Source organism: Grampus griseus (genome assembly GCF_964374135.1).
Source record: "Grampus griseus genome assembly, chromosome: 11".
NCBI classification, from domain to species: domain Eukaryota; kingdom Metazoa; phylum Chordata; class Mammalia; order Artiodactyla; family Delphinidae; genus Grampus; species Grampus griseus.
The window spans coordinates 4,048,893-4,073,525 of NC_139005.1; positions in this window are offsets into that span (position 1 = coordinate 4,048,893).

Genomic DNA, 24,633 nt, shown 5'->3' on the forward strand with positions numbered 1-24,633 from the left:
TACCGACCTGATCAACCTAAATGTCTCCCGCTGTCACTCTGTCTTTAAGAAACTCTCTCCCATGTGATATGCCTTCCTAGGCTCGAAATCCTTAAACTACCACTTTCGCAAAAAGCTTCTGTGAAAGGAAAAGCTTAAAATCATTAAGGGAAGGAAGGAACAGGGTGTAAAATGAATGAAGTCAACCATCCTTATTCTCAGAAGGTCAGTAGGGCTGAGGCCACCGCATCTGAAAATGGGACTTGCACCCAGGCCTGCTGTGGGTAAATATTCAACTTCCTTCCACAGTGAAATCACCGAAAGAGGAAGCTTGGAAAATTGACCTCAAATGTTTATGTGGCCTGGGCCCCATCCTCCAGCTGAGGAGGTCTAGTGAGATCACTGTGCAGGGCTGCCCTTCTCCAGCACTGGGGGTGAAGGGGACAGAGATCTCGGGGCCCTGCACCCAGAGTGGCTGATCAGGTCAGGTGTGGGACCTCAGAATTTGCATTTCTAAGAATTTCCTAAGTAACGCGGCTGCTGGTGGTCAGGGGATGCTGGGTGAGTGCCTGAGTTGGAAACTGCTTTAGTTTACCTCTGTTGATCTCAAAGTCCTCATCTGAGTAAGAGCCTACCATGTAAGGGAGTGTTAAGACTTAAGGGAGCAAAGCATCTGAGGTGCTCAGACCAGGAAACGTGCCCAGAAGGCCAACCTGCTCCTCTAGGTTGCCGGTCACGCTGCCTGTGGGTCTGTCCGCGGGTCCAGCCTTGAACGAAAGGAAGACTAAGTGGAGAAGTGAAGAAGGAACAGGACAGCATCTGGAAGAGGCCAGACAACAGCATCCAAAGCCTCAGAGGGAGAAAAGGGACCCAGCCTGCAGGTGAGCGGAGGTCACACCACAGAGCCAGGGGCTCGGCTGCAGAGTCAGTCAAGCCCAAGAAGGACGGAGAGACAGACAGGAGGGCTGGGACCCAGATTTCAAGAACAGGAAGGAAATCTGAGGTCGGCCAGCTCTGAGCTTGACTATCACAGCACACTGCCCCCCAAGACTGGAGCACCCCGTCCACCTCTCCTGGTCCATCCCTGCAGCGGGCAGCTCCGTGGCCCTCCCCAGCTTGCAGCTGCTTCTAGAAGCCGTCTCTTGGAGAGACAGCTGCTCCGTTCCCATCCTGAATCAAGCTCCTTGTCTTTCCCACCACCCTGCCACTTGTCCAGTCCAGTAGGGAGAGCTTCCGGGGGTGACACACACACACACACACACACACACACACACACACACACACACACACACACACACACACACACACACACACACACACACACACACACACACAGTTATAGAATTCTCTCTCTCTCTCTTCCCTTCCCTTCCTTCCCCCTACAAGTGTCCTCACCCCGGACAATGGTCCCAGCTGGTCAGCTAGCTTCTCTCTCCTCTCCCCAGCGCCCACATTCCCCACACCTGGGACTGCCTGTTTCCATGGGGTTCTCCCCAGGGTGGGGACCAAGGTCCACCTAACACACACACACACACACACACACACACACACACACACACACACACCCATCACAACGCCAGAGGGTGGAAGATTGGGGGAGGGGATGACAACTCTGTAGAAGGCAGTTGATTTGCTGCTCCTAAGAGGACCCAAAACTTCTTCTTAAAGAAAAAAAATGAAGAAAGGCCCCAAGTCCTGATTGGCTAGTGGCTGGGCTCTGGAATGCCTCGGTTACCGTATATGCTCACATAGAAGATGCCGCTGCAGAAGGAATGTGGCCCATTAGCCAGGCCACGGCGGAGTGAATGTGGCAGCGACCGCACACGCGTTTCCCCACTGAGGGCCCGTCTCCCTTTCCAGTCTCCGCTCCCACAGCCATGACCGTGGCCCTAGCGATCCCAGTTTTCTGCAGGGCCCCCGTCTTGGCTGGAAACCAGGCTAACATATGTTAATTGAGCAGAATGAGAGCTAGCACTTCTCTGATGACTTTCCCTGAGGCTCATCATTTAAACACACACGACTGTTTTTTCCCAAGGCTTCTCCTAGGCAAGTATATACAGTATTTCGCGTGAGGAATGTTCTATTCACAATCTCCTACCTTTTTGGATCAGGGAAGGGATTAGAATGATTTTATAGCTGATCAGTTCTGCAGTGCCTGGAGAACTCCTGCCCCACGACCTCCAGCCCCCAGCCGGAAACCTTCCTCTCCTCCAACCCACCCCTTGCCCCCAAGTCAGCGGCACATGCCCCACCCCCATCCAGGCCTGGAGGGCAGAGCAGAGGCGCAAAGAGAGGGGGCAGGGAAGGAGAGGAAGTTGGTGTCTGAATGTGCGCCCCAGTTACATTCCAGAGGCAAACAGAAAGTAAAAAAGAAAAAATTAAACTTAGGTCACCACTGTTTCATATTATCCACGCCCCTGCAGCTCTTCCTTCATGCCAGTACCCTCCAGTGGATAAGATACCCATCCAAGGACAGAACTGGAGAGCCTCAGAGACTGTTCAGTTTTCAGTGGATGGCTGTAACGATCAGAGAGGTTCAGTGACCTAACGAAGGTCACACAGCCAGTTCCCACAGACCCAGGACTAGAAAGCGGGTCTCATAAAACCTGGGTCCAGGCTCCTTCGGCACCCACCCTTGGTTTTTATTCACACGCCTGTAAGCGTTCACTGATCGCCCCTTCCTTCAGACAGCCCTGTGGGTTAAGCCAGGAGTTAGGTTGGTAGCATGGGGATTTCCGACAGGTGGGCTGCTAATTGCTGTCGTGTTGGTGCAGACCCTGACCACGTGCAGGCCCCCTTGAGGACCGAGGCAGCGACAGTCTCACAATGACAGTCTCACAATGACAGTTGGCTTCACAAACCCAGGGCAATTGAGGGGAACTGAAATTTGATCTTTTTCTTTCTTTCTTTTTTTTCCCCCTCCAACCCGGTCTGAAAGAGCCAGTGAAAACCCCAGCCAGACACACTGAGCTGCCTCTGAATCATTGAGAAACACAGAGGAGGGCGGCGCCCATCCCTCCCCGTGGCTCGGGGAGCCCTCAGCAGCCCTGCATCCTTGCTGTCACTGTCACAGTGTCCCACACCAGCTCGGCTCCCCGTCTCCGTCCGAGTGCACTGCATTCCTGGACATGGGAGCTCTGGCCTGTGGGTGTCGGTTCACACACCCACTTCCTCCTCTGCCTTTCGCTGCCAGCATCCTCCGAGAGGCCAGCACAAGGTTTCCATTAGCGAAGCACATTTTTGTGCTACGGATATTGAACCGGGGAGGAAAGAAAGCAGACTGTTGTCCATGATGGATGGGTTTTCTAGAGGGCTTCCCAGGGTGGTCCTTAAGGGGACCAGGACGGAGCCACGTGGGCCGCACAGCTTCCAGACGTGCGCTTGTTCGGGTGCACGTCTGTGCTGGGGGTCTGTCTGCTCTACCACCGGCTTCCCCCGCCCACCGCCCCTTCCCCCCAACACCCCAACTTCCAGTTTACCTGAGTGCAAAACACCTCTCAGTCCTCCTTTTAGAATCAAAGCACCATGTCCATGCGTTCACTCTCTATTATGGAAGTGGCTGCCCTGGACGGGGAGGTACGGCTTGGGGACCGCACCTCATGAAGCATCAACACCCAATGGTCCTGCATTTTAAAGCTCTCCATCTCCCTTTTCAGAATGCTGAGGTTTCCTTAAGCTTTGTAGGCATGCCTTTCCATGAGCATCACCCGTACCCACACACAGCCCCAACGAGATGCGGCGGACGAACCAAAGGCTCACCTCTGGGTTCTCCGCGTCTCGCACGGCGCCAAGAACACCGTCAGCGTGAGCTGGATAAATGAGTAATAAAAATAACTGGGAGTCTAAGGAAGCTTAATTTATAAATCACTTTCCCTCAGCTCAGTTATCCCACTTTTTTAATAGAAGAAGGAAATGAGCCTCTGGGAGCTTGAGTGGCAGAGGGGGGAAGCAAACCCAGTCCCCTGAGGTCCCATCCCCGACGGTCTGCCACACTGTCTGCCACACTGTTGGGGGAGCCTTGAGTCACCGTCTTAAGAAGGGGCTCTGCCCTCAGGGTGCTTTCCTCTATAGTCAGAACCTATAGAGGAAAATAATACAGAACAATTCAGGGAAGTAGCAACGAATAGTCCAACAGGGAAATGCTTTGGGGACAGATAGCCCTTGAAGACAGGAATGAATTGAGGCCCATTATCCCAATTCATTGAGGAGAAAAACAGAAGGGCCATAAAGAAAGGGAGCCTTCACCCAAGGTCACATCACTGAGAACAAAGGCGAGTTCAACAAATCTTTAATCTAGTTGAAGGGTTTTCAAAGAGCTTTTGGGGACAGGTGGAGTGGCCGACTGGAAGCCCAGACCTCCCAGGAGAAGCCTGAAGATCGGTGCTCCCATCCATGGCCTTTTTCTCCCCCTCTTGAACATAGGAAAGTTCCTTCCACCACTGGAGCAGAAGAAATCAAACGTCGCAGCCTATCCTGCAGCCTCAAAAAGTCGGTACTGTCCAAGTTCTGGAAATTTACATATTAGAGGCTCTGAGAAGTTCTGCCGGCAAAACCAAAGCAAACAACAGAAGACCCCAAATCAGAAAAACCTTTAACTCAATGCTGTTGGAGCTTCCCTCTCTGACCTGCAGAACCAACATCTGTCCTGCCCGGTCCCCAGGATAAGCAGAGCACAGAGGCAGGAATCCTTTGTCTGGGGTAGTTTTAGGGGCCGACCCACAAGCTGCCTTTCCAAGGGGCTTCCCAGCTCTCAGATCCCCTAGCTCACACATATGTTCCGTTCCTTCTGGAAGGAACCTCAGCGCCCTGCCCATCACACATCTGCACCCACAGCTGCCTCCTGAGCCTGCCGTGGGTCTCCCCAGAGGGTTGCCAGAGATGGTGCCTCATCTGCCCACATGCCCGGGGCTTAGCAGGGAGCCTGGCATACACAATGTAGGTGAGTAGAAAGTGTGAGCTGAGTGGGATGCACGGCACGTGTGGGTGATCCTAGCACTTGCTTTTCTCTTCTCCCGAAAGCCCTCCCCCCGCCCCCTCATAGAGACTGTGTCTGGAGTCTCCCCAGGAGCTGAGCTGGGGGCTCTCGAGACCCCACTGCCGAAGCAGAGGCACATCTCTCCCTCCCCACCCCTACCCCTGACCCGCCCCTTCCAGGAAGCCTCTGCCCTAAAACCTCTGTTTCCCCAAGTTGATGGGGTGGCAGCCTGTGCTCCCCCTTCCCCCTCCTCTCCCCCCCACTCTCCCTCCTCTCCCCCCAACTAGGCTTTCTTTCCCTTTATTGAGCTGTCAGCCGACCAGCTGCCTCCAAGGAACCTCTGTTTGGCTGGGCCCTGGGCCAATCCCTTGCCATCTAAATCAGAAATGCATGTGTAGGCCCAGTGTCTTCAGGGGATGCCCTTCGCTGGTCTCCTGGGTTAAAAAGCACCCTCAGAGAATAGCCACAACTGACCACATGTGGTCTCAGCCATGGTGGCCACTGGCTCTGACGCCCACAGAGGATGCAGGTTTGCAGGGGTGGGTTTGGGGAGGGTCTTGGCTCTCTTTTAGGGAGAGGGCACCCTGCTCCTTGTCACTGAAAGAGTTTGGTTCCAGGAAAGGCCCAAGCTTGGCCTGGAAGATCGAGACGCACAGCAGAGATGAAGTAGAGGAAAGCAAGGACTCCATCCTGCATCCGCACCCGCGCTCCTTCTGAGGGCAGAATGCAAAGGAGATCCGGGAAAAGAAAGAGCTGGGGGGCCTGCTGGTGGGGGCAGGGAAGGCAGGAGAGGAGGCCGGCAGGCCCAGAGAAGAGGGCACGACCTGCTAACAACGCAGGTGAAGGGAGCCCGCAGCCCGGGGCCCAGGTGAAGGAGCAGGAAACGGGAATGTCTCCGGGTTCTGACGTGGTTGTAATGATCACAGACCCCGTAGGCGCCTAGGGACCTCGGAGGTCATCTCCTCCATCCTCCTGCTTCCGGGCAGGGCTGTAACTAAACTAGTCAAGATGTGCAGGCAGCTCTGTTTTTAAAGGTCCCCAGAGAGGGGAAAATGAGCTTCCTTTCATCAACTATGAGGCTCGGGGTCTTGGTGTTGACTTTATCCACATCATCCAGAAAGGTCACACTTTAGAAAGCCTGCGTCAGAAACTGCCTCGTGGCCAGCTGGATGACAGGACTCGTGGGTCCCGGGTCAGGAGTGCGTTGGGACCCACCTCCCCCAAGTTTCCCGGCCCGGGAGCGCGTGCCGCCCCGCTTCATCCCTCTGGCTGACCTTCAGTCTCTCCGCTCATCCAGGTGGTGCGTGCAGGGTGCTCAGAGCACGTGAGCGTTGTGCTGGTGGTTGAGTGTATGCTCACGGCTGCTGTGGCTGCAGCTTTCAGTGGAGAAGGAAATCCATGTGTATCAATTTCCTTCTTTAGGAGACCTGCTGTCTACCATGCTGTCCAGAAGACAGAGAGGGAATTAGGGTGAGCGTCCCTGCGGGGACGCCTTTCCTGACCTGCCTCCTACTCTACCTCCATGCTGCTCCGCCGCCGTCTTCTGTGTGTCCCCATCACCTCACTGGCTGACCTTTGGAAGAGACAGTAGTGTGGTACAGAGTAACCGCTAGGGGGGTCCCCATGGGGTAGCCGTATAATTTAGTATCCCAACCAGGATGCCTTTGAGAGTGAAAGGGCTGTTGTAAATTATGCAGGACACCAGGCATAAATCAGAATTTTTCCAGGTAAAGTGGGGCCCCGATCCCCCTGGCTCTGGGGTCGAACCACGTCCCTCCAACTTGAACCTTGGCTGACCCTGAGCAATTTAATTGTTTTGAGCTTAGGTTTCTTGTTGGTGAAATATACGAAGGTAAAGTATCTCCCCCCTAGGTGGGGAGGAGGGGGGCGAGGGGGGCAGATCTCAGTCTTTGAAGTACATGGGAGTTATTCAAGATGGTTGTCCAAAATGAAGACGCCCAACCCAACTCCCATAAATTCCTAGCCACTGGCTCAGGATGTGGCCTGGGAATCTGCATTCTGATGGGTGATCCGTAGTTCAACTTTTAAGAAGCATTGCCTTTGAGTCACAGTAAGGACTATGAAAATAACACAGTCAGGCACCTGGCACAGAGCAGCCGCCAGGAGCGGCTGCTGTCATCCCGCCGTACCTCTACTTTTCTTCCCCTCTTCCTCTCCACCTACCCTGTGAGCTCCCTGGGGCAAGGGCTGTGTCTTAACATCTTTGAAGATACAGTGCCAGCTAAATGATGGGCTAGAGCTCCTTTCGTGACGCGCATGTGCAGAGGGCAGAGGTGGGATGCCTGCCCACCATCACCCACAGGCGGTGGCAGGGTTGGTACCCAGGGTCCCCTCGGTGAGAATTGCTGATTTGCAGAAGACGGACATCTCCGAGTCCGGGAGCCCTCCCGGCAGCCGCGTGCCTGCTGCTGCCTTCCCAGCCCACTCGCAAGCTCGAGTTGAAGGACCTAGGCTGGGGTGGAGCACAGGTTTGCTGAGAAATCTGGCTGAGAGATCTGACCGTTAAGTGTGTTTCATCCTGAAATGACTTGGAGTGAAAACTGAAAGTAAAACTCAAACCACCCACTTCCCCCAGCCGCGTGCTGAGTTCAGCGATGCCGCTCCTGCCTCGGAGGCCCTCTCCTGCCTCTCCCGTCCCCGCCCGAACCCCCCAACACCCACTTCCGTCCACACAGAAGTCAGAGGCAGGGGTGTGGTGGAGGAGACACCCCTCTGCAGGGCTGACGCCCAGTCTCCTGAGCAACCCTGACCCCTTTCTACGCCTCCACTCTATTTGTCAAATAAGAAGCAATTCTTCCATTTAAAGAGACATAGCAGACACATCGTAGCCATTATGCATTGCGCTTCCTACTACGCCATTTCAACAGCAAGTTGGTACCGTTTAAGCCAAAAACAGAAACAGAGGGCTTCCCTGGTGGCGCAGTGGTTGAGAGTCCGCCTGCCGACGCAGGGGACACGGGTTCGTGCCCCGGTCCGGGAGGATCCCACATGCCGCGGAGCGGCTGGACCCGTGAGCCGTGGCCGCTGAGCCTGCGCGTCCGGAGCCTGTGCTCCGCAACGGGAGAGGCCACACCAGTGAAAGGCCCGCGTACCGCAAAAAATAAATAAATAAAATAAAATAAAACAGAAACAGAACATTTAAAAATACAAAAATAAGTATACATGTTCTTGCACGTGTTAGCATGCACAGGAGAGCAACATACATTCTCATAGCAAAAATTCTAACACTGCAGGCATAAAAGACACGGTGCCTATAATGCCATCCTCCAAAAACCACCTCCTTTAAGAGTTCAGGGTTTTTAAAAATGCTATATGGTAGTTAGTCTGTGCAGTAGGATTGCCCCTGAATGCACAACGCTCCCCGAGGCTCCGAGAGGTTGAGTAAACGTGCCCAAGATCAGCCAGCTAGGAGGTGGTGTGGAGAAGACAGACAGAGACAGAGAGAGAGCAAACGACCAGTGAGGGAGACAGCCAGGGTCCAGCTCTCCTGGGAGTGCGAGGCTGCCCTGCCCATTCAGTGCTTCTCCAGAGACAGGAGTGGCCTCTGCAAATGCCTGGATCACCCAGTAGCCTGGCCTGATGGCTGGAATTAAGTATTTAAAGCTGGAATGCCATCTAGGGATCACTTTGGAGTCACAACTTTTGAGTTTGTAGATATGGAAACTGAGACCCAGTGTAAACTAGACCAGTGGTCTGCTAAGGGGGGTGCAGGAAGAATCTCCCAAGAGATCTGTGAGACTGGCCAGTTTAACAGAACCGATTTCCTGGTGCTCAACTTCCACGTGTTCTTCTCCACCTGGATCCACCTGCCTCTCCTTCACAAACACCCTTCTCCCACTTTACTCTCACCCTGCCTGCATCTCATTATGTCCCAGGTATAAACACCCCCAGAAGCCTTCTCACTCAAGGCTCTTACGTATTTATTTTAAGGTTCATGTTAGAAATGGGGGTGATTTTGTCTGTCATGGAATATATTCAATTACAGTATATTATAGAGCAGGGGCAAGCATGATGACAACTTTTATTTAAAAACCTCACCTCTTCTTTCCTTTTATAATTGTCAAAAAAAAACCAACCAACAAACAAAAACCTTGCCCTGAAATGAAGCCCATAAGAACAAAGCTGGTGGGGTATCAGTGTGAACTATTAAAGAGACAGTCACCTTGTATCATCCAGGGGATAAAACTCATAAGTTCACGCCTTTTCCAACAATCTGTCTTAAAATCGGAGGTCAGAAAAGAGACAAGGGTCCCAGGGACGTGCGCTAACACCCACCTGTCAGACTGGTTCACGCTCTGTCACTTCCCCGTGTTTGCAGCTCCTGGCTCACTGTCATTTTCTCCAGTCATCACACCTATTCTTCCATCTCACAGGTTTAATATGCTGTGAACATGGTTCCCTGAGCACCTCCTTCCCAACAATCTTGTCCTCTACCTTCCCCAAACACTTGCTCCCATGCTCATATACTAGACCTCATTTTACCAATAATATCAATTCCATCATAATCTCAGTTTCTTGCCTTCCACCCTTTCATTCTTTATTCCATCGAGAACCTCAGCTCCAACCAGCCTGGACCCCCAGCTCCTCCTACAGCCACAGGGAACAGGGGGCTCCAGCTGGCGTGACCGGAACCCCAAAGCAAAAAGTGCGCCTTGAAGGCTGAAGAACGTGGGAGGCTTGGGTGTGTGAGGACTTACAAGGAAGTGGAGAAGTTCTAGAAGAACCAGGAAGCTGTGATGAGAGGTTCCTCTGAAGCACAGTCCTCTGCAGTCGGGCGCCCAGGGACTCATGACACGCTCCTCCCTGCTTGGGACACAGCAGCTGCTCTGTCTGCACTTCCCAAGGGAAAGAGTCCAACTGGATCATGGTGTCACCATCCCATGTGAAGACCCCTATGGGACAGAGGCTCTTCCAAGCCACCTGAAAGAAGCCAGGGCTTGGCACGACCACCAATGCACCAGCCAGGTGTCTGTGACCAGGACAGCAGGACTCCGGCCACGGAGGGTGCTGCGTGTGACCAGGGCGAGTGGTTCTGACCACGTCCTGATCACTGATTCACATGCAGTTCTGGGAACCGGTGCTTCATCTCACTAATCCAGGAACCCCAGGCATCCCCTGCTAAAGGGGTTTCGCCGGCAATCCCCAGACTTTCAGAGACTGACTCGCCACGTCGGCCCCAGGATCCTAACCACACTGGTGTCATTGCAGAGCCTGCAAGGAGACTGGAATGAAAACCTTTATGCCCTGTTCCTGACTTCCAACTCTATTGTTTTGGAAAGCACCTTATGCTTCAAAGAAGGATTGGGTTCGAATCCTGGTTCTGTCTCGAACTAGCTGTGAGACCCCGGGAAGCTGACACAAGCTCTCTGAACCTCGATTTTGTCGTCTATACAATGGGGAAAGTGATGTTCGCCTCTCTGAATCTCAGGGATCTTTAATCCCTGTGCTTGGCTCCCTCCCAGCACGTGTTTTTTTCTCCCAACCCTCCCCCCACGCCCACCCATGCGGAGACATAAATCAATCCTCATGAAACACCCTGGCGCTGTTTCTTCTGCAGCTAAAAAGCTCAGGAACCTCTACCGCCACTTGTCCTGGAGTCAGAAGATCTGGGGTTGAGTCTCAGCACTGCACGAAGTGGTTTGCGACCCTGATGATACCACTCCGCCCTCCAGACTCGCACTTCCTTCTCGGTAATATCGGGGACCACGGAGTTAGATGACCTTTCGCATCCTTGCAGCCCAGCATCCTCGGATCCAAATACTCTGTTCAATCCAACCCGCTTCCTCTACACTTGAGAAAACCGCCTAAGTAGCTCCCAGACTCGGTTCCACCCAGAGTGGACAGGAGTCAGGAGGGGTCGCAGGAGGGAAATGCACTGAGGGCGAGGGATGAGAGTAAAGGGGGAGCCCTGAGCTGTTTTCAAATGATGAAGCCACGCAGAACTGCTTATCTACTGCATCTTAGGCTGCAGTCCAGCAACCCCCAAGACACCCGCCGACAAGTCCTGCTGGCCTGGGAAGGACAGGGCTGGAGGAGTAGGGCCTCTCTTCTCCCTTGACCCCACAGACCAATGCAGAACGGCCTTCACTCAAAGGAAACATGACCCGAAGATATCAGGACAGATGGTTGTAAGACCCGAATTCTAGACCCTGCCCTGCCATCCTGAGGTGTGAACTTCAAGACAGCTCCTCTCCCAGCGGCACCCCTGATCTGCTCAGGGCTGGCATGAGCAGGTGATAAGGTAGGGGACATCCCCCTGTCACCTCGCATTCCCTGTACAGAGGAGCAGCCTTCTTTTTTTTTTTTTTTTTTGGTTGCACTGGGTCTTCGCTGCAGCACGCAGGCTTTCTCTAGTTGCGGTGAGCGGGGGCTGCTCTTCCTTGCGGTGCATGGGCTTCTCATCGCGGTGGCTTCTCGTTGCGGAGCACGGGCTGTAGGTGCGTGAGCTTCAGTGGTTGCGGCTCGCGGGCTCAGTAGTTGTGGCTCATGGGCTTAGTTGCTGCACTGCATGTGGGATCTTACCGGACCAGGGATCGAACCCATGCCCTCTGCACTGGCAGGTGGAGTCTTAACCACTGGACCACCAGGGAAGTCCCAGAGGGGTATCCTTCTTGCTGAGACTGGCTTTCCAACTCGTGTGTGAGCTTCCAGACGTGGAGCTGAAATCCTTCACGTCTGATGCGTGATTGGTGACTGCTTGGTGGAGCCTTCTGAAGCGCCAGACACGGAGCTCGGGCCTTTAATTCTCACTCACCTTCTGGGGCAACTATCTTCCTTGTCGAGATGAGGAACTGAAACCGGAAGTTAGGTCACCTGCCAAAAGACCGGTAGTTACCAAGTGGCTGAGCCAGGATGTTTCTCTAAGTTCATTTCGAAAATCCAATTAGTTCAAAATTCGTGTTACAAAAATTTATGCAATGAGGAGCCTTGCCCCCACCCCTAGCACAGCCCCCTTCGTCAGGGCTACCAGGAGAAAGCAGTTTCTTATATATCATCCCCGAGATAGTCCCTGCATATACATTCTAATATATATCAATATTCTTTTGTATACTCCTTACCCCGAAGGGTAATGGACTATTGTTCTGTACTTTGCTTTTAAACTTAATACATATCTTTTCAAAAATTTTTTACTGTACTGCAAAGTGAATCAGCTGTACATATACATATATCCCCCCTGTTTTGGATTTCCTTTCCATTTAGGTCACCACAGAGCACTGAGTAGAGTTCCCTGAGCTATACAGTAGGTTCTCATTAGTTATCTATTTTATACGTAGTAACAATAGTGTATATATTTAGAGACTGTCATACAGAGTGAAGTAAGTCAGAAAGAGAAAAACAAAGGTTTTATATTAACGCGTATATGTGGAATCTGAAAAAATTGGTCTAGGCGATCTTATCTACAAAGCAGAAATATAGACACAGATGTAGAGAACAAACGTATGGATACCAAGGGGGAAAGGGGGGAGTGGGATGAACTGGGAGACTGGGATTAACCGTAATAAATATCTTGAGGGCTGTGTCTCTCTCTCTCTCCCTCTGTCCATCTCCCTCTCCATGCATGGGACTTTGCAACTGGATTTTGTAAAGAGCCCGTTTCTGCATGGCTGCCTTTGATGAGGGTGGACCTGGGAGGCTGTGAGACGTAGAAGCTGGAAGGAACTGAAAGATTCTGCAGGCAGCCTCCTCCAACAACAGTTGAGTCCCCCAAAACCCAGAGCAGGCGACCTGATTAGACCACCACTGCTGGCACGAGCCCAGGAGCCTTCCAGAGCAGGACCCTGTCTGCTGCCAGGGATGGCCCAGACCCAGAGGCGGTGGCAGGGCCATCAGCTTAGAATCCCTCAGACCAGTGTCCGGGGCTGCAGCGCCTTGGGGAAGGAAACCCCTTCCTGACTTGGATTTCTGTTTACCAGAGAGAAATCTGGGTACATGCGGTCTGTCCTAGGCATCGGGGTGCCGCTTTGAGTTCAGAGGCACTCTTTCCCCAAGGCGGTTCAGCCTCTTTCCTCTGCCCCGGCCTCACCTCCACGCAGGTGAAGGGACCTTAACACCAGTCCCTGGGGACGAGAAGAGAGTCCCGGGTAGATGGCTGGGTGGGTGATCAAGGGGATCTGTGGGGAATCCAGGGCCCCCTTCACCCTCTGGGCCTCCATTCCCCAAATTTCCCCAATTTACATTGTGAAAAATAAGTTATGTTTGAAGGAGACTTCCACAGCATGAAGTTCAAACAAGATTCAATGTAGCCCTTCTTCCTGGAGTAGAGAGAACGATGATGAAAGGACCGCATTATACGGATTTTACCACGAAGCTGGAAGGTCCAAGATTTGCCCTTCAGAGCCTTGAATGAGTCTAGGACCTGAGGAATAGACCAGCAGGATGCTTTAGGGATGCTTTAGGGATCATTTTACTTGGAGGTCAGGGATGGCCTAACATTCAGTGGGTCCCAGACTTTTGCACTTGATAAACCAGTAAAGCTTCACCCCCAAATTTGAGGACCAATAAAAAGCTGATGACTCAGTATTTTGTCAAATAAGAATATGGGGATAGGTAGAGACAGACATATTGTAGAAAGACTATTTGCTCTGACTGTTTTTTCACAAAGAAAAGACATTTTAATAAAAAAAAGTAAAACAATCTCAGAATAAAAACACTCTTTCAAAGAATGATTTTCTTTTTTTTGTTGCAGTGGAGTCGATTTACAATGGTGCATTCGTTCCAGGTGTACAGCACAGTGATTCAGTTATACATACAGATATATTTTTTTCAGATCCTTTTCCATGATAGGTCATTGAATATAGTTATATTGAATATAGTTCCCTGTGCTATACAGTAGGTCCTTATTGTTTATTCAAGGAACGTTTTCTACTCACACACATGGTCTTTATTCTCCCTCATACCAGCAAGAATTTCTTCAAGGACCACCAGAGGTCCATCATGGAACCTCGTCTAGGAGTTAACAAACTTGATGATGTGACGTGGGCCCGCTCTTCTTAACCAAAGGTGTTTACTGTCTGTTTCCTTAAATTTTTCTTGAATCCTAACCTCCTCCCTCCCTCCCTCCCTCCCTCCCTTCCTTCCTTCCCTCCTTCTTCCCTTCCGTTCTTCTTTCCTTCCTTCTTTCCCTCCCTCTCATCCTTTACAAAAGTTTCCTGAGCAGGTACTATGTTCTAGTCATTTTTTTTTTTTTTTTTTTTTTTGGCGGTACACGGGCCTCTCACTGCTGCGGCCTCTCCCGTTGCGGAGCACAGGCTCCAGACGCGCAGGCTCAGCGGCCATGGCTCACGGGCCCAGCCGCTCCGCAGCATGTGGGATCTTCACGGACCGGGGCACGAACCCGTGTCCCTTGCATCGGCAGGCGGACTCCCAACCACAGCGCCACCAGGGAAGCCCCTAGTCATCTTTCTACCATCTTTTCCTCTGTAAAAAGCGTCTCTATAGTACCAAAGAGCTCCCCCCCCACACACCTGATGAAGAGGAGCCCGTGAGGTTATAAGTGAAGCCGGTTGCTTCCGATGGAGTCTTTCCTGGCTGGGAGAGCTGGAACAGCAGAGGTAGAATGGTGACCCTCAGCCAGAAAGGAAAAGGCCCTTAACTTGGCTCTAGCTGAGGCAAGAGCACTTTCAGGTCTATTTTAAGAAAATTTGAAAAGCGTGCCTGCACCTGGGGTCCCAGAGAGACCCATCCCAGGAAGCGGGTTGCACTTCCCCTGTGCCCACCTGGCTGGGAGTTCACCTCCATCTGCACTAGCTCGTCACCTGCAGGCGACAGTGTCACTCGAGAGTTTTAACATCCCTGGAGGCAACCTCAGATGTGCAACCATGTTACCTAGCTGTCAGGTTTCCTCCTGAGGCATCCCCGCCGCTTCGTGTAGGGTTCTATTCCCGTTGCACACATCGTGAAGGTCGTTCTTAGCCTGTTATTTTTAGTGTGCAGTTTTGCAGAATGCAAGGTTTTTCAGGAATGCCCAGATTATGTTACAGCACAAAAAACCTGTACTAAACAAATGCTACTGATCTTTATATGTGAAACTATAGAATTATCCTATCCACAGGGTACTAAGCAGCGGTTAGAATACGAAAGGTAGAGCTATGTGGGAAAATCCCCACTGCAGAGTAAATGAGAAAAAAGCAACTTGTAGAACAATATATACAATGTGATCTATTCACAGGGCGGGAGATAACCTTCAAAACAACACCTTTTTTTTCCTATGGGTACATGTATTACATATGTCGGTTAGTTAAAGGGAAACCTCTTTCTCTTAGTGGGATGGGGAGAGGCACCAGGACACTGCCTGTGGCCTCCTGTAGACCCTTCTCTCAGGCCAAGCATCCTTGGCTTTACCGCGCTCCCCCTTCTAGACCATACTCTGGAACTTGGGACCCCAGAATTCTCCTCTAAAGAATCCTGAGCCATCTTCCAGACTTCTGTGGGCTCCTCCTCTGGGATCCATTCTCCTGACAGCTGCTGCCTTCCTGGACACCTCAGGCCCGAGGAGCCAGGGTGGGAAGAGAAGGAAGGGAAGCAGAGGCCTCCGTTGGCACTCCTACCCTGCCCACTAGGGCCAGAGGGGCCAGAGTTCCAGAAGACAAGCAGGTTCTACCTGATTCTCCAGGATTTCATCTGTAAACCTCAGGTTTTACGGGGAGAATTATTTTTGCATTGCTTATGTACTTAACAGTTAATTAAAACATAATAATAAAAAGAATTCAAATACTCCTTATTTATCCAGAGGTTGGAACTAACAGAGTCGTTAATGATAAATCTTGATGATGGTTCCTGGGGCCTAGATGGGGAGGGGAAGGGGGGAAAATGAAGATGTAAGGGGAACAGAGCTCTGATTACCCTGAGTGACAGGTGTCAGTGACTTCCTAATTTTAAAGAAACCAAGCATACTTTGATGGCTGTAAAGGGCCTTGGGGGCGAACGTGGAATTCCCCAGAAGAAAAGGCCGCAGCAGTTAGTGGACTTTCTACCCCGCATCCACCCGCTGCCGGCATCCAGCACAGGGCTGGGTGAGAGAAGGGTGCAGGAAGTATCCGTGAGCAACCCTGGATCTCGGCACATCAGGGCAGATGGTCAGAGCGCCTGTCGGAGGGGCCACAGACCAGGGGATTTCCTGGGGGTGGAGTCCTGGTCGAGGCCCCTGGGCTATTCTGAGGTGTCCCCTGGTTCCCCCATACCAGTTCCAGGAAGCCTGCCTGGGATTATCAGAAAGTTGCCATCGTCAGCTGCATTCGGCAAAACTGGTGGCGGGCAGGCCACCTGGTGATGAGCTGAAAGAGCCCGGAACAAGGAAGCAAGGGGCCAGCCATCTGCGGGGGCGGGGTGTATGTGTGTGTGACTTTGGACGATCGACTTAACCCCCAGGCATTGCTGGCCGCCCCCCTTCTACATGTAATGTGTAAAACTGGGATAATATTTCCGTTTCATGTCACTTCAAAAGGGTGTGGAGAAAATTATACAAGATAATGAATGTGAAAGCAATTTGTGAACCATAAGGGCCCATGAAAATATAAGGCTCATTCCAGTGGCTCAGTTCCGTCCAGATGTCACCTCCTCCAGGAAGCCCTCCCCGGCTCCCTAGCCTGGCTTAGGAGTTTCTATTCTTGGCCTGGTAGAGCTCACCGTGTGAACTTCAGTTTTAACACTTCATCTCTCCTATTACAGCGATGGCTTGGAGGACACACTCTTATTTGTTCTTCCATCCCCAGGTTCCATCACCATGTTGGACACATAGCAGGAACTCCAGAATTGCCTTGAAAGAAATGTGTAAGTGAATGAGTGATGCTTATCCTCTGCCTCTGTTTTGTCACTCCAGTTGACCTGGAGTACCCACGGGCTCATCCTTGCCACGAGCCCCGGGATGCTGACCACTACACGATGCTTAATCTGAGTTTCCTTCTGTTTCCCCAGTATGTGTTCTCCGTGTGCACCCCCAAGATCCAGACGCTAACTCCTGAGACGTCAGGGGCCTTGTCTAGTAATAAATCAATAATTTTTAAAATAGGCGACAATATTAATGCAACTGAAATGTCAAAAACCAAAACACTCAGTAGGGGAAAGTAAACCCCCTTGAACTTAAACACACACACACACACACACACACACACACACACACACACACACACACCCTCAGAGCTCCCCAGGGCCTTGTCAAGTCTTAGGGCACAAGACTTGATCCCCAAGGCTGAATGCTTCTGCTGTGAGAGGCCCACAGACTGTCCTCAGTTGAATCTCAAGGCTTTGGGGAAAGAGCCAGCCACAGCAGGCTGTGACCCCGTCACCCCCAAGGCAGAAACCCACCCCCACTCCTGGCTGGGCAAAGCCATCAGGCCTCCGGGACAACTATGAAGAAGAAGGATGGTTGAGGCTGGGGGAGGGGAAGGAAAGTGGTGGAAGAGGGGAAGGAACGTGGTGGAAGAGGGGAAGGAAAGTGGTGGAAGAGGGGTGGTTTGGGGAACCAGAGAGACAGTGCGGGTGACAGCTCAGAGCTTGCTGAGGGGCAGGGGTACTGCAGTGAATGCAGGCTGCGGATGGGCAGAACTGGACGGCATTTCAGGGTGATGCTCTTTTGAAAGAGCTTCTGGAGTCTGGAGCCGGGCAGCTGCCCTGGGAAGAATGCAGGCAAGGGTTCTCGGGGGGAGATGAACGGAATCCTGGAGGAGAGATATTGGACAACCTGCCGAGAGTCATTCCTGCCACCCCGTCTGGCAGGGGCTCCATTCGACACTGAGAGCTGTTTGGAGTGAGCGCTGCTGCACGCCCCATGGCCCCCGCCAGCAGCCAGTAGAGTCTCTCTGTGACCCCCCTTCCCCTGGACACCGTGCCTACTAGGTGAGTTACAGACCTTTGGCCTGCATTGCTTGGTACCATAATAAGCAATTATTCGACGCCCTGTGTGACCGGACAAGGTGATGCTGGAACTATGCTCTTAACACAAGTGGTTTAAGATCGCCTGGTTTCTTCCCGGCCTGGCAGGCATAACGCAAATTCTGCTTGTTTTAAACATTCAATGGAGGTGATGAACTTTGGCTCAAGGTGTCCAAGGAGTCTGGGCGATATGGAGGTACCTGCCGCTGCCCTGGCTGGCGGGTGCCGCCACGGGGGGGCTTTTCCCTCCTATAGCCCACCTGATGACCCACAGGCACATCTGAGCCCCTCACCAGACCCTGCCCTCAATCTCCCCCGGATTCCCGCTGTCGAGGAAAGGACTGGGGTGTGCAGAGGGAATTTTACAAAGGCAAACACGGTGGGGTGAGCAGGAATTCGGAGTCAGCTACGCTGGGCTTCAAATTCTTGTCCTCCTGCCTATCAGCTGTGTGATCTAGACACATTACTTCATCTCTCTGTGCCTAAGCTTCCTCAGTACCAAATGGAGGAAAATAGTACTTGGTTCCGAGAGCTGAATCCAAACAGCCAACGCACATAAAGCCCCTGGCGCGTAGCAGGTACTCAACAGATCCGTGTTTCCTTTCCTGAGCGCCCCGGATCTGTCTGTGCATCTCAACCCCTACCTGAATCATCAGTTCCTCCCTGGGGAGACCCCAGCTTAGGAAGACGGGGGACGGGCCAGGAACAGAATCCTTTGGTCCCACAGGCAAAAAGCCCCTGGGGCCCAAACACCTAAAAAAACATCTCCCCAAATCCACAACCCAAAAGCTTCAGAGTTCCTCCCCCTCTGCTGGCTTTATATCCACCTCTCCTTCCTCTCCCAAGCTTCCCCGTCACAGGCCACAGTGCCCAGAGGATGTGGGGACGGGGAGGTTGCCACCCGCTTCCCAGCCCCGGGCTGACGCAGCCCTCCGTGGCCCCACAGCCTCTCTGGCCACGTTTCAGTTCCCTGTGGTCCCTGGTCCTCTCTCTACAGCTCTCCTCCTTCGTGTCTTTGGTGTCTCTGGGGGTGAATAGGATCTGGGATCGTAGGTGGGGCTGGCCCTTGAGCTCATCGCCAAGCTCAGTGTGCGGGAGCTGCTGTCTGTCTCCTGCGAACCAGCCGTGACTTGGAGGAACTTGAAATTCAGGGTGAATCCCCGAGTCAGAGAGAGATGTAGGTCTGCCAGCAGGGGAAGGAATACACAGACGCATACATCCATACGTACACACGTGCACACGCTTGCGCACACACAGACCACCCATCGCTTGTGTGCCTTGCGGAATTTAAAAGAAAAGCAGAATGAAAGAACGATTGCTCGACCAACAATACAGATGCGTCGCACAAACTCTTGAACAAGTGAAGATGGATACCAAAGACAACAGATTCGATTTGATTCAACTGATGCTGAGTCCGAAACAGGCCAAATGAACCCATGCTGTTAGAAGTCAGTGGAGTCATAACCGGCACCTCTGACAGCCCCTGGGAGGGGGCATGACGGTGGCTTCAAGGGGTTGCTGGCGATATTCTGCCTTGATCTGGGCGCCGGTTACCTGAAGGTGTGTGCTTCGTAAAAATTAGGTTCGCTTATAAACTATACACTTATTAGACTCAGTGCATATAAATTAAGGACATATATAAAGACATTTATTACCTTTAGAGCTTACAATGCGAATATTTTTGTGTATATATATCTTATACTTCCACAAATAGTAGCTGCAGTAAAAGAAGAGACAGACAAGCCACAGACTAAAAGAAAAATCTTTGTGAAACACATATCTGATAAAGGACTGCCATGTAATAATATACAAAAACACTTAAAACTCAATAATGAGAAAACAAACAACCCAATTAAAAACTAGGCAAAGGATCTGAACTTTATCAGAGAAGATACACAGATTGCAAATACGCGTATAGACAGATGCTCACGTCGTATGTCATTAGGGAATCACACAGTAAAACAACAACGAGGTACCACCGCACGCCTATTAGATTAACTACCATCCAAACGCATTTTAAAAAAATTCACAGATATTTTTGACAACATCCAGTGCTGATGAGGATGTAGAACAACAGGAACTCTTGTTCGTTGCTGCTGAGAATGCAAGATGGTGCAGCCACTCTGGAAGGCAGCAGGGCAGCATCAGAACTTAACACTCATACCTTATGATCCAGCAATCCCGCTCCCTGGTATTCTCCCAAATGAGTGGAGAATTTATCTCCATGCAAAAACCTGCACCCAAATGTTTCTAGAAGCTTTATTCGTGATTGCCAAAACTTGGAATCGACCAAGATGCCCTTCGATGGATGAATGGCTAAACAAACGCTGACACATCCACACAATAGAATATTATTCAGCGCTAAAAAGAAATGAGTTACCAAAAGCCGTGAAAAGACACGAAGAACCTTAAAAGTATATTGTTAAGTGAAAGAAGCCGATCTGAAAAGGCTACATATTGTATGATTCTGCCTATGTGATACTCTGGAAAAGGCAAAACTACAGAAACAGTTAAAAGATTGGTAATTGCCCGTGACCGGGGGAGGGATAAATGGGTGGGCACAGGGGACTGTTAGAGCAGTAAGACTATTCTGTATGATAGTGTGGTGCTAGATATATGTCATTACACGCTTGTCAAAACCCATCGAATGAACGACAGGAAGAGTGAACCTTACTGTAAACTGTGGACTTTAGTTAGGAATGTATCAATATTGGCTTATCAGTTATAAGAAATGCACCACACTGATGCAAGTTGTTAATAATTGAGGAAGCTGGAGGCGGGAGTGAGGGATATATGAGAACTTTCTGTACTTTCCCCTCAATTTTTCTGTAAACATTAAATTGCTCAAAAATATCTGTGAATTTTTTTTAAATGTAGTTAAAACCGAAATAGACTCACAGACATAGAAAACAAGCTTATTGTTACCAAAGGGAAAAAGGGGGGTAGGGATAAATCAGGGATCTGGGATTAACAGTACACCCTACTACACTACTATATATAATAGATAAACAACAAGGACCTATGTAGAGCACAGGGAACTATATTCAATATCTTGTAATAACCTATAATGGGAAAGAATCTGAAAAAGAATAGATGTATATGTATAACTGAATCACTTTGCTGTATACCTGAAACACTGTTAATCAACTATATTTCAATTTTTTTAAAAAAAGCAGCTGTATCACCTTGGATAATGTTTAAGCTTCAAGACCTTCATTTCAGTTTCCTTACCTATAAAATGAGAGTTTGACAAGGCAACTCTAAGTGTCCCTGGAGGAGGAGATCTGTAAGGGCAGATAGAACGATTTCCCACTACCCACTGTCCATCTCTCAAAGGCATGCGTGTTACAAGGCAGCTCAGCACCTGCACACTCACTCAGGTGGTGGAGACCGGATGCCTGGGCCCGATGGGCTTCCAGGACAGGGATGTTCAGGGCTGAACCAGAGAGGACCCGGGCCCCTGAGCTGCTGAAGATGAAGGTGTCACCTTCCCTGCACGTGTCAGGAGGCAAGAAGGGCTTCAGCGCCGTCCTCAAAGTCCGCACAGGATGCCGAGGAACTCTGATGGCGGAGAGTAGCTTTCACAGAGGAGCAGCCCCGTGAACTCAGTCCTGAAAAGCAGGCAGGAGCCTTCTGTCAACACAGGACAGACGGAGGAAGGGGCAGAGGTTTGGCGCAAAGGGGGCAGCTGGGCCGACGTCACAGCCCCAGGAGCTGCGGGGTCTGTGAGGCCCCTGGGGGTTCCGTGGAGAGGCCTGTGCCCGCACACCCACCTGGCAAACCCAGCCAACCCCGGCCAGAGTTTCTGTTCCTTCCGCAGAAGCAGATCACACGGCACAGAGACCGGTGTCGTTTCAGATTTTGCTGTCCAACCTCAGCTCAGAAATTCTGTTTCGTTTCTCAGTTTCCTTTACCCCTTTCTCCACAACAGAGTTTTTTCAGATTGGCGCTGTACCTCCTGGAACCTGTCTCCCCACCTGCCACATTCGGAGGGTCCCTCCCCGCCTCCCCTGCAGCCCCGCCCACTCCTTCCTCCCTGCTCATCACACTGGAAGCAGGTGGGGGGGCCCTACCTGTCGCAGCCGGATTCCTGCATGCCTGCCCTGGTGCCCCGCCCCAGGGTCTTCAGCATGAATGTGTTCTCTCCCTGTCTGTGTCCCCTATGACCCCCCTTCCCCGGGACCTTCGCTGGCTCTCTCCCTTCCCTGACCCATCAGTCAGGTATGTCTATTCCTGGGCTTCTAGCTTCTTTCTTGACTACCCCTCTTCCTACACCCTCTTGCCTAGGTGATGCCAGCAACCTCCCTGGTTTCACTTGTCCAGATACTGCAGATTCCCAAACATGAGTATCTAAGGCCACATCTCTCCTCTGAGAATCAGATGAGTCATCTGGCTCCTCCTGGACAGCGTACTTAGATGTCCCACAGGGACCTAGCGAGATGCCTTTCCTACCTAAACCCCATTTCCACCCCACCTCCCCCATGGAAGGGATATATCCACGTAACCTTATTTGTGCCACAGAACCCTGACCCTCCCAGGCACACCAGTGAAAACACCAAGGTCACAGCTGGTCGGAGTGGACACAGAAACGATATTCCTTCTCCATTTGCCTACCCAGAAGCTTCTCATTCTTTTCCCCTCGCTAGGTGTCTCCGATCGGTCACTAAAACTGCCTCCCGGCCGGTCTGCTAACTCCAAGCTACTCTCCACGTGCAGACAGTGTGTTCCTTCTACAACAGTAAACCTCCCTGGGTCATCTTCTCACAGAGCAAACCCTCTCTCCTGACACACCAGCCCCTGTACGACCCAGCCCCGACGCAGACTCAGCTTCACTTCTCACCATCCCTCTACTTACCCTGGACCCTGCAGCCAATGTGCGATTTCCCAAATTCTCCGTTCTCTCTCCCCTGTGGACATTTGCATGTGGTTTTTGTTGTCCTGCCTGGAACATCCTTTCTCCACCCCTTCTGACTGTATAATTCTTGATCAACTTTTAGTTATGCCCTTAACAGTCACTTCCTTGGGAAAGCTCTCGCCAGCCTTCATTCGCTCCATCCCATGACCCACCGCACTCTTTTGAGTTCCCTCTGAGTTGGTCTGACTCCATCCTGGACCGGTAGCCACTTGGGGGAAAATCCACCACTGGGTTTCATGGCCATAGCGTAACACCTGGCACATCAAACCTGTTGAATGAGGACTTCCCTGGTGGTGCAGTGGTTAAGAATCCGCTTGCCAATGCAGGGGACACGGGTTTGAGCCCTCGTCCAAGAAGATCCCACGTGCCACGGAGCAACTAAGCCCACACGCTGCAATGAAGACCCAATGCAGCCAAAAATAAATAGATAAAGTAAATTTCTTTTTTAAAAGTTGTTGAATGAATGAATGAATTTATCAGTGCCTTATAAGTATCACTTGTTATACACACTGAAGATTCAAAGATGACATATAATATCCTGCATAAAAGAACTTGGGGGGAGACCAACAAGAAAGCAATAAGTGTGATGAAGTGTTATAAATGCTGTAAGAAAGTATGATGTGAGAGGGTGGAGACAGGCACAGAGAAGGATGTGATCAATTCCACCATCTCAAGGGATGCTTGAGAGACTCTGTTTTCTTCTTTATTTTTTAACTTTTCATTTTGAAATAATTTCAGACTCACAAAGGTTGTAAAAATAGTACAGGGTTCCCTTCCACCCTACCCCGCAGTGCTCTCAACTGTTGAGAGCTTAGATAACCGTGATTCAGTGACCATAACCAGGAAGCTCACGTTGATACGATGCTATCACCTAATTATAGACTTATTCAAACTTTGCCAGTTTGTTTTACTCGTGTCTTTTTTGAGGTCCTGGGCCCTATCCCTGATCCTACATCCCATTTAGTTATATGTAGGTGTCTTAATCTCCTTTCATCTGGTACGGTTCCTTAGTCTTTTTCTTTTCTTTTTTTTTTTCAGTTTTACAAACTTGATGCTTTGGAAGAGTATTTGGCTGGTGATTCTGTAGAATGTCCCTCTGTCTGGACTTGTCTGATCGTTGCTCATGACTCAATCGAGGCTGTGTATTTTGGGCAAGAGTCCCACAGATGGGATGCTGTGCCCTTCTCTGTGCGTCCTATCAAGGGCTACAGGATGTCGCTGTTTCTCATTCCTGGTGATGTTAACCTGACCGCTTAAGGTGGTGTCCGCTAGGCTTCTCCACTGTTGAGTTATTGTTTTCTCTTTGTCACTAATAAATGCCTTGTGCGGAGATGCTTTGAGACTGCAGCTTTCCTGTTTTCCATCGTATTTTCACATCCCACTTTCAGCATCCACTCATGAGACGTACCTGCCACAATTATTAACGGGCTGTTGCCAGATTGTGGTTTTCTCCATCTCTCACTTCTTCTGCATTTATTAATTGGAATTCTACTGTGAAAAGAGCTGTTCCTTTTTTTTTTCCACTGATGTATTTATTTATTCTACTATTTATGTCAGTATGGACTCGTGAACATTTATCCTCTTCTCTTCTACTGGTTACCATCTTTCCCCATCATTATTTATTTTATTACTCAACTCATCTCAGTGCGGGCCACTGGGATAAAGCTGATACTTTCCTAATATTCATCATAGTCTCATTGCTAAAATAGTCAATCAACGACCATTGAAAGACATATAGTCCAGAGAGCAGATAAAGAAACCCACTTGAAGCCACTGTTATGTAATTTTCTACCATTCTTGGTCGTTTAGGAGAAGTGATTGTTGAGAGATGAGTAGATTCTTTGCAGCTAAAACAAGAGTGGGCACGACCGGT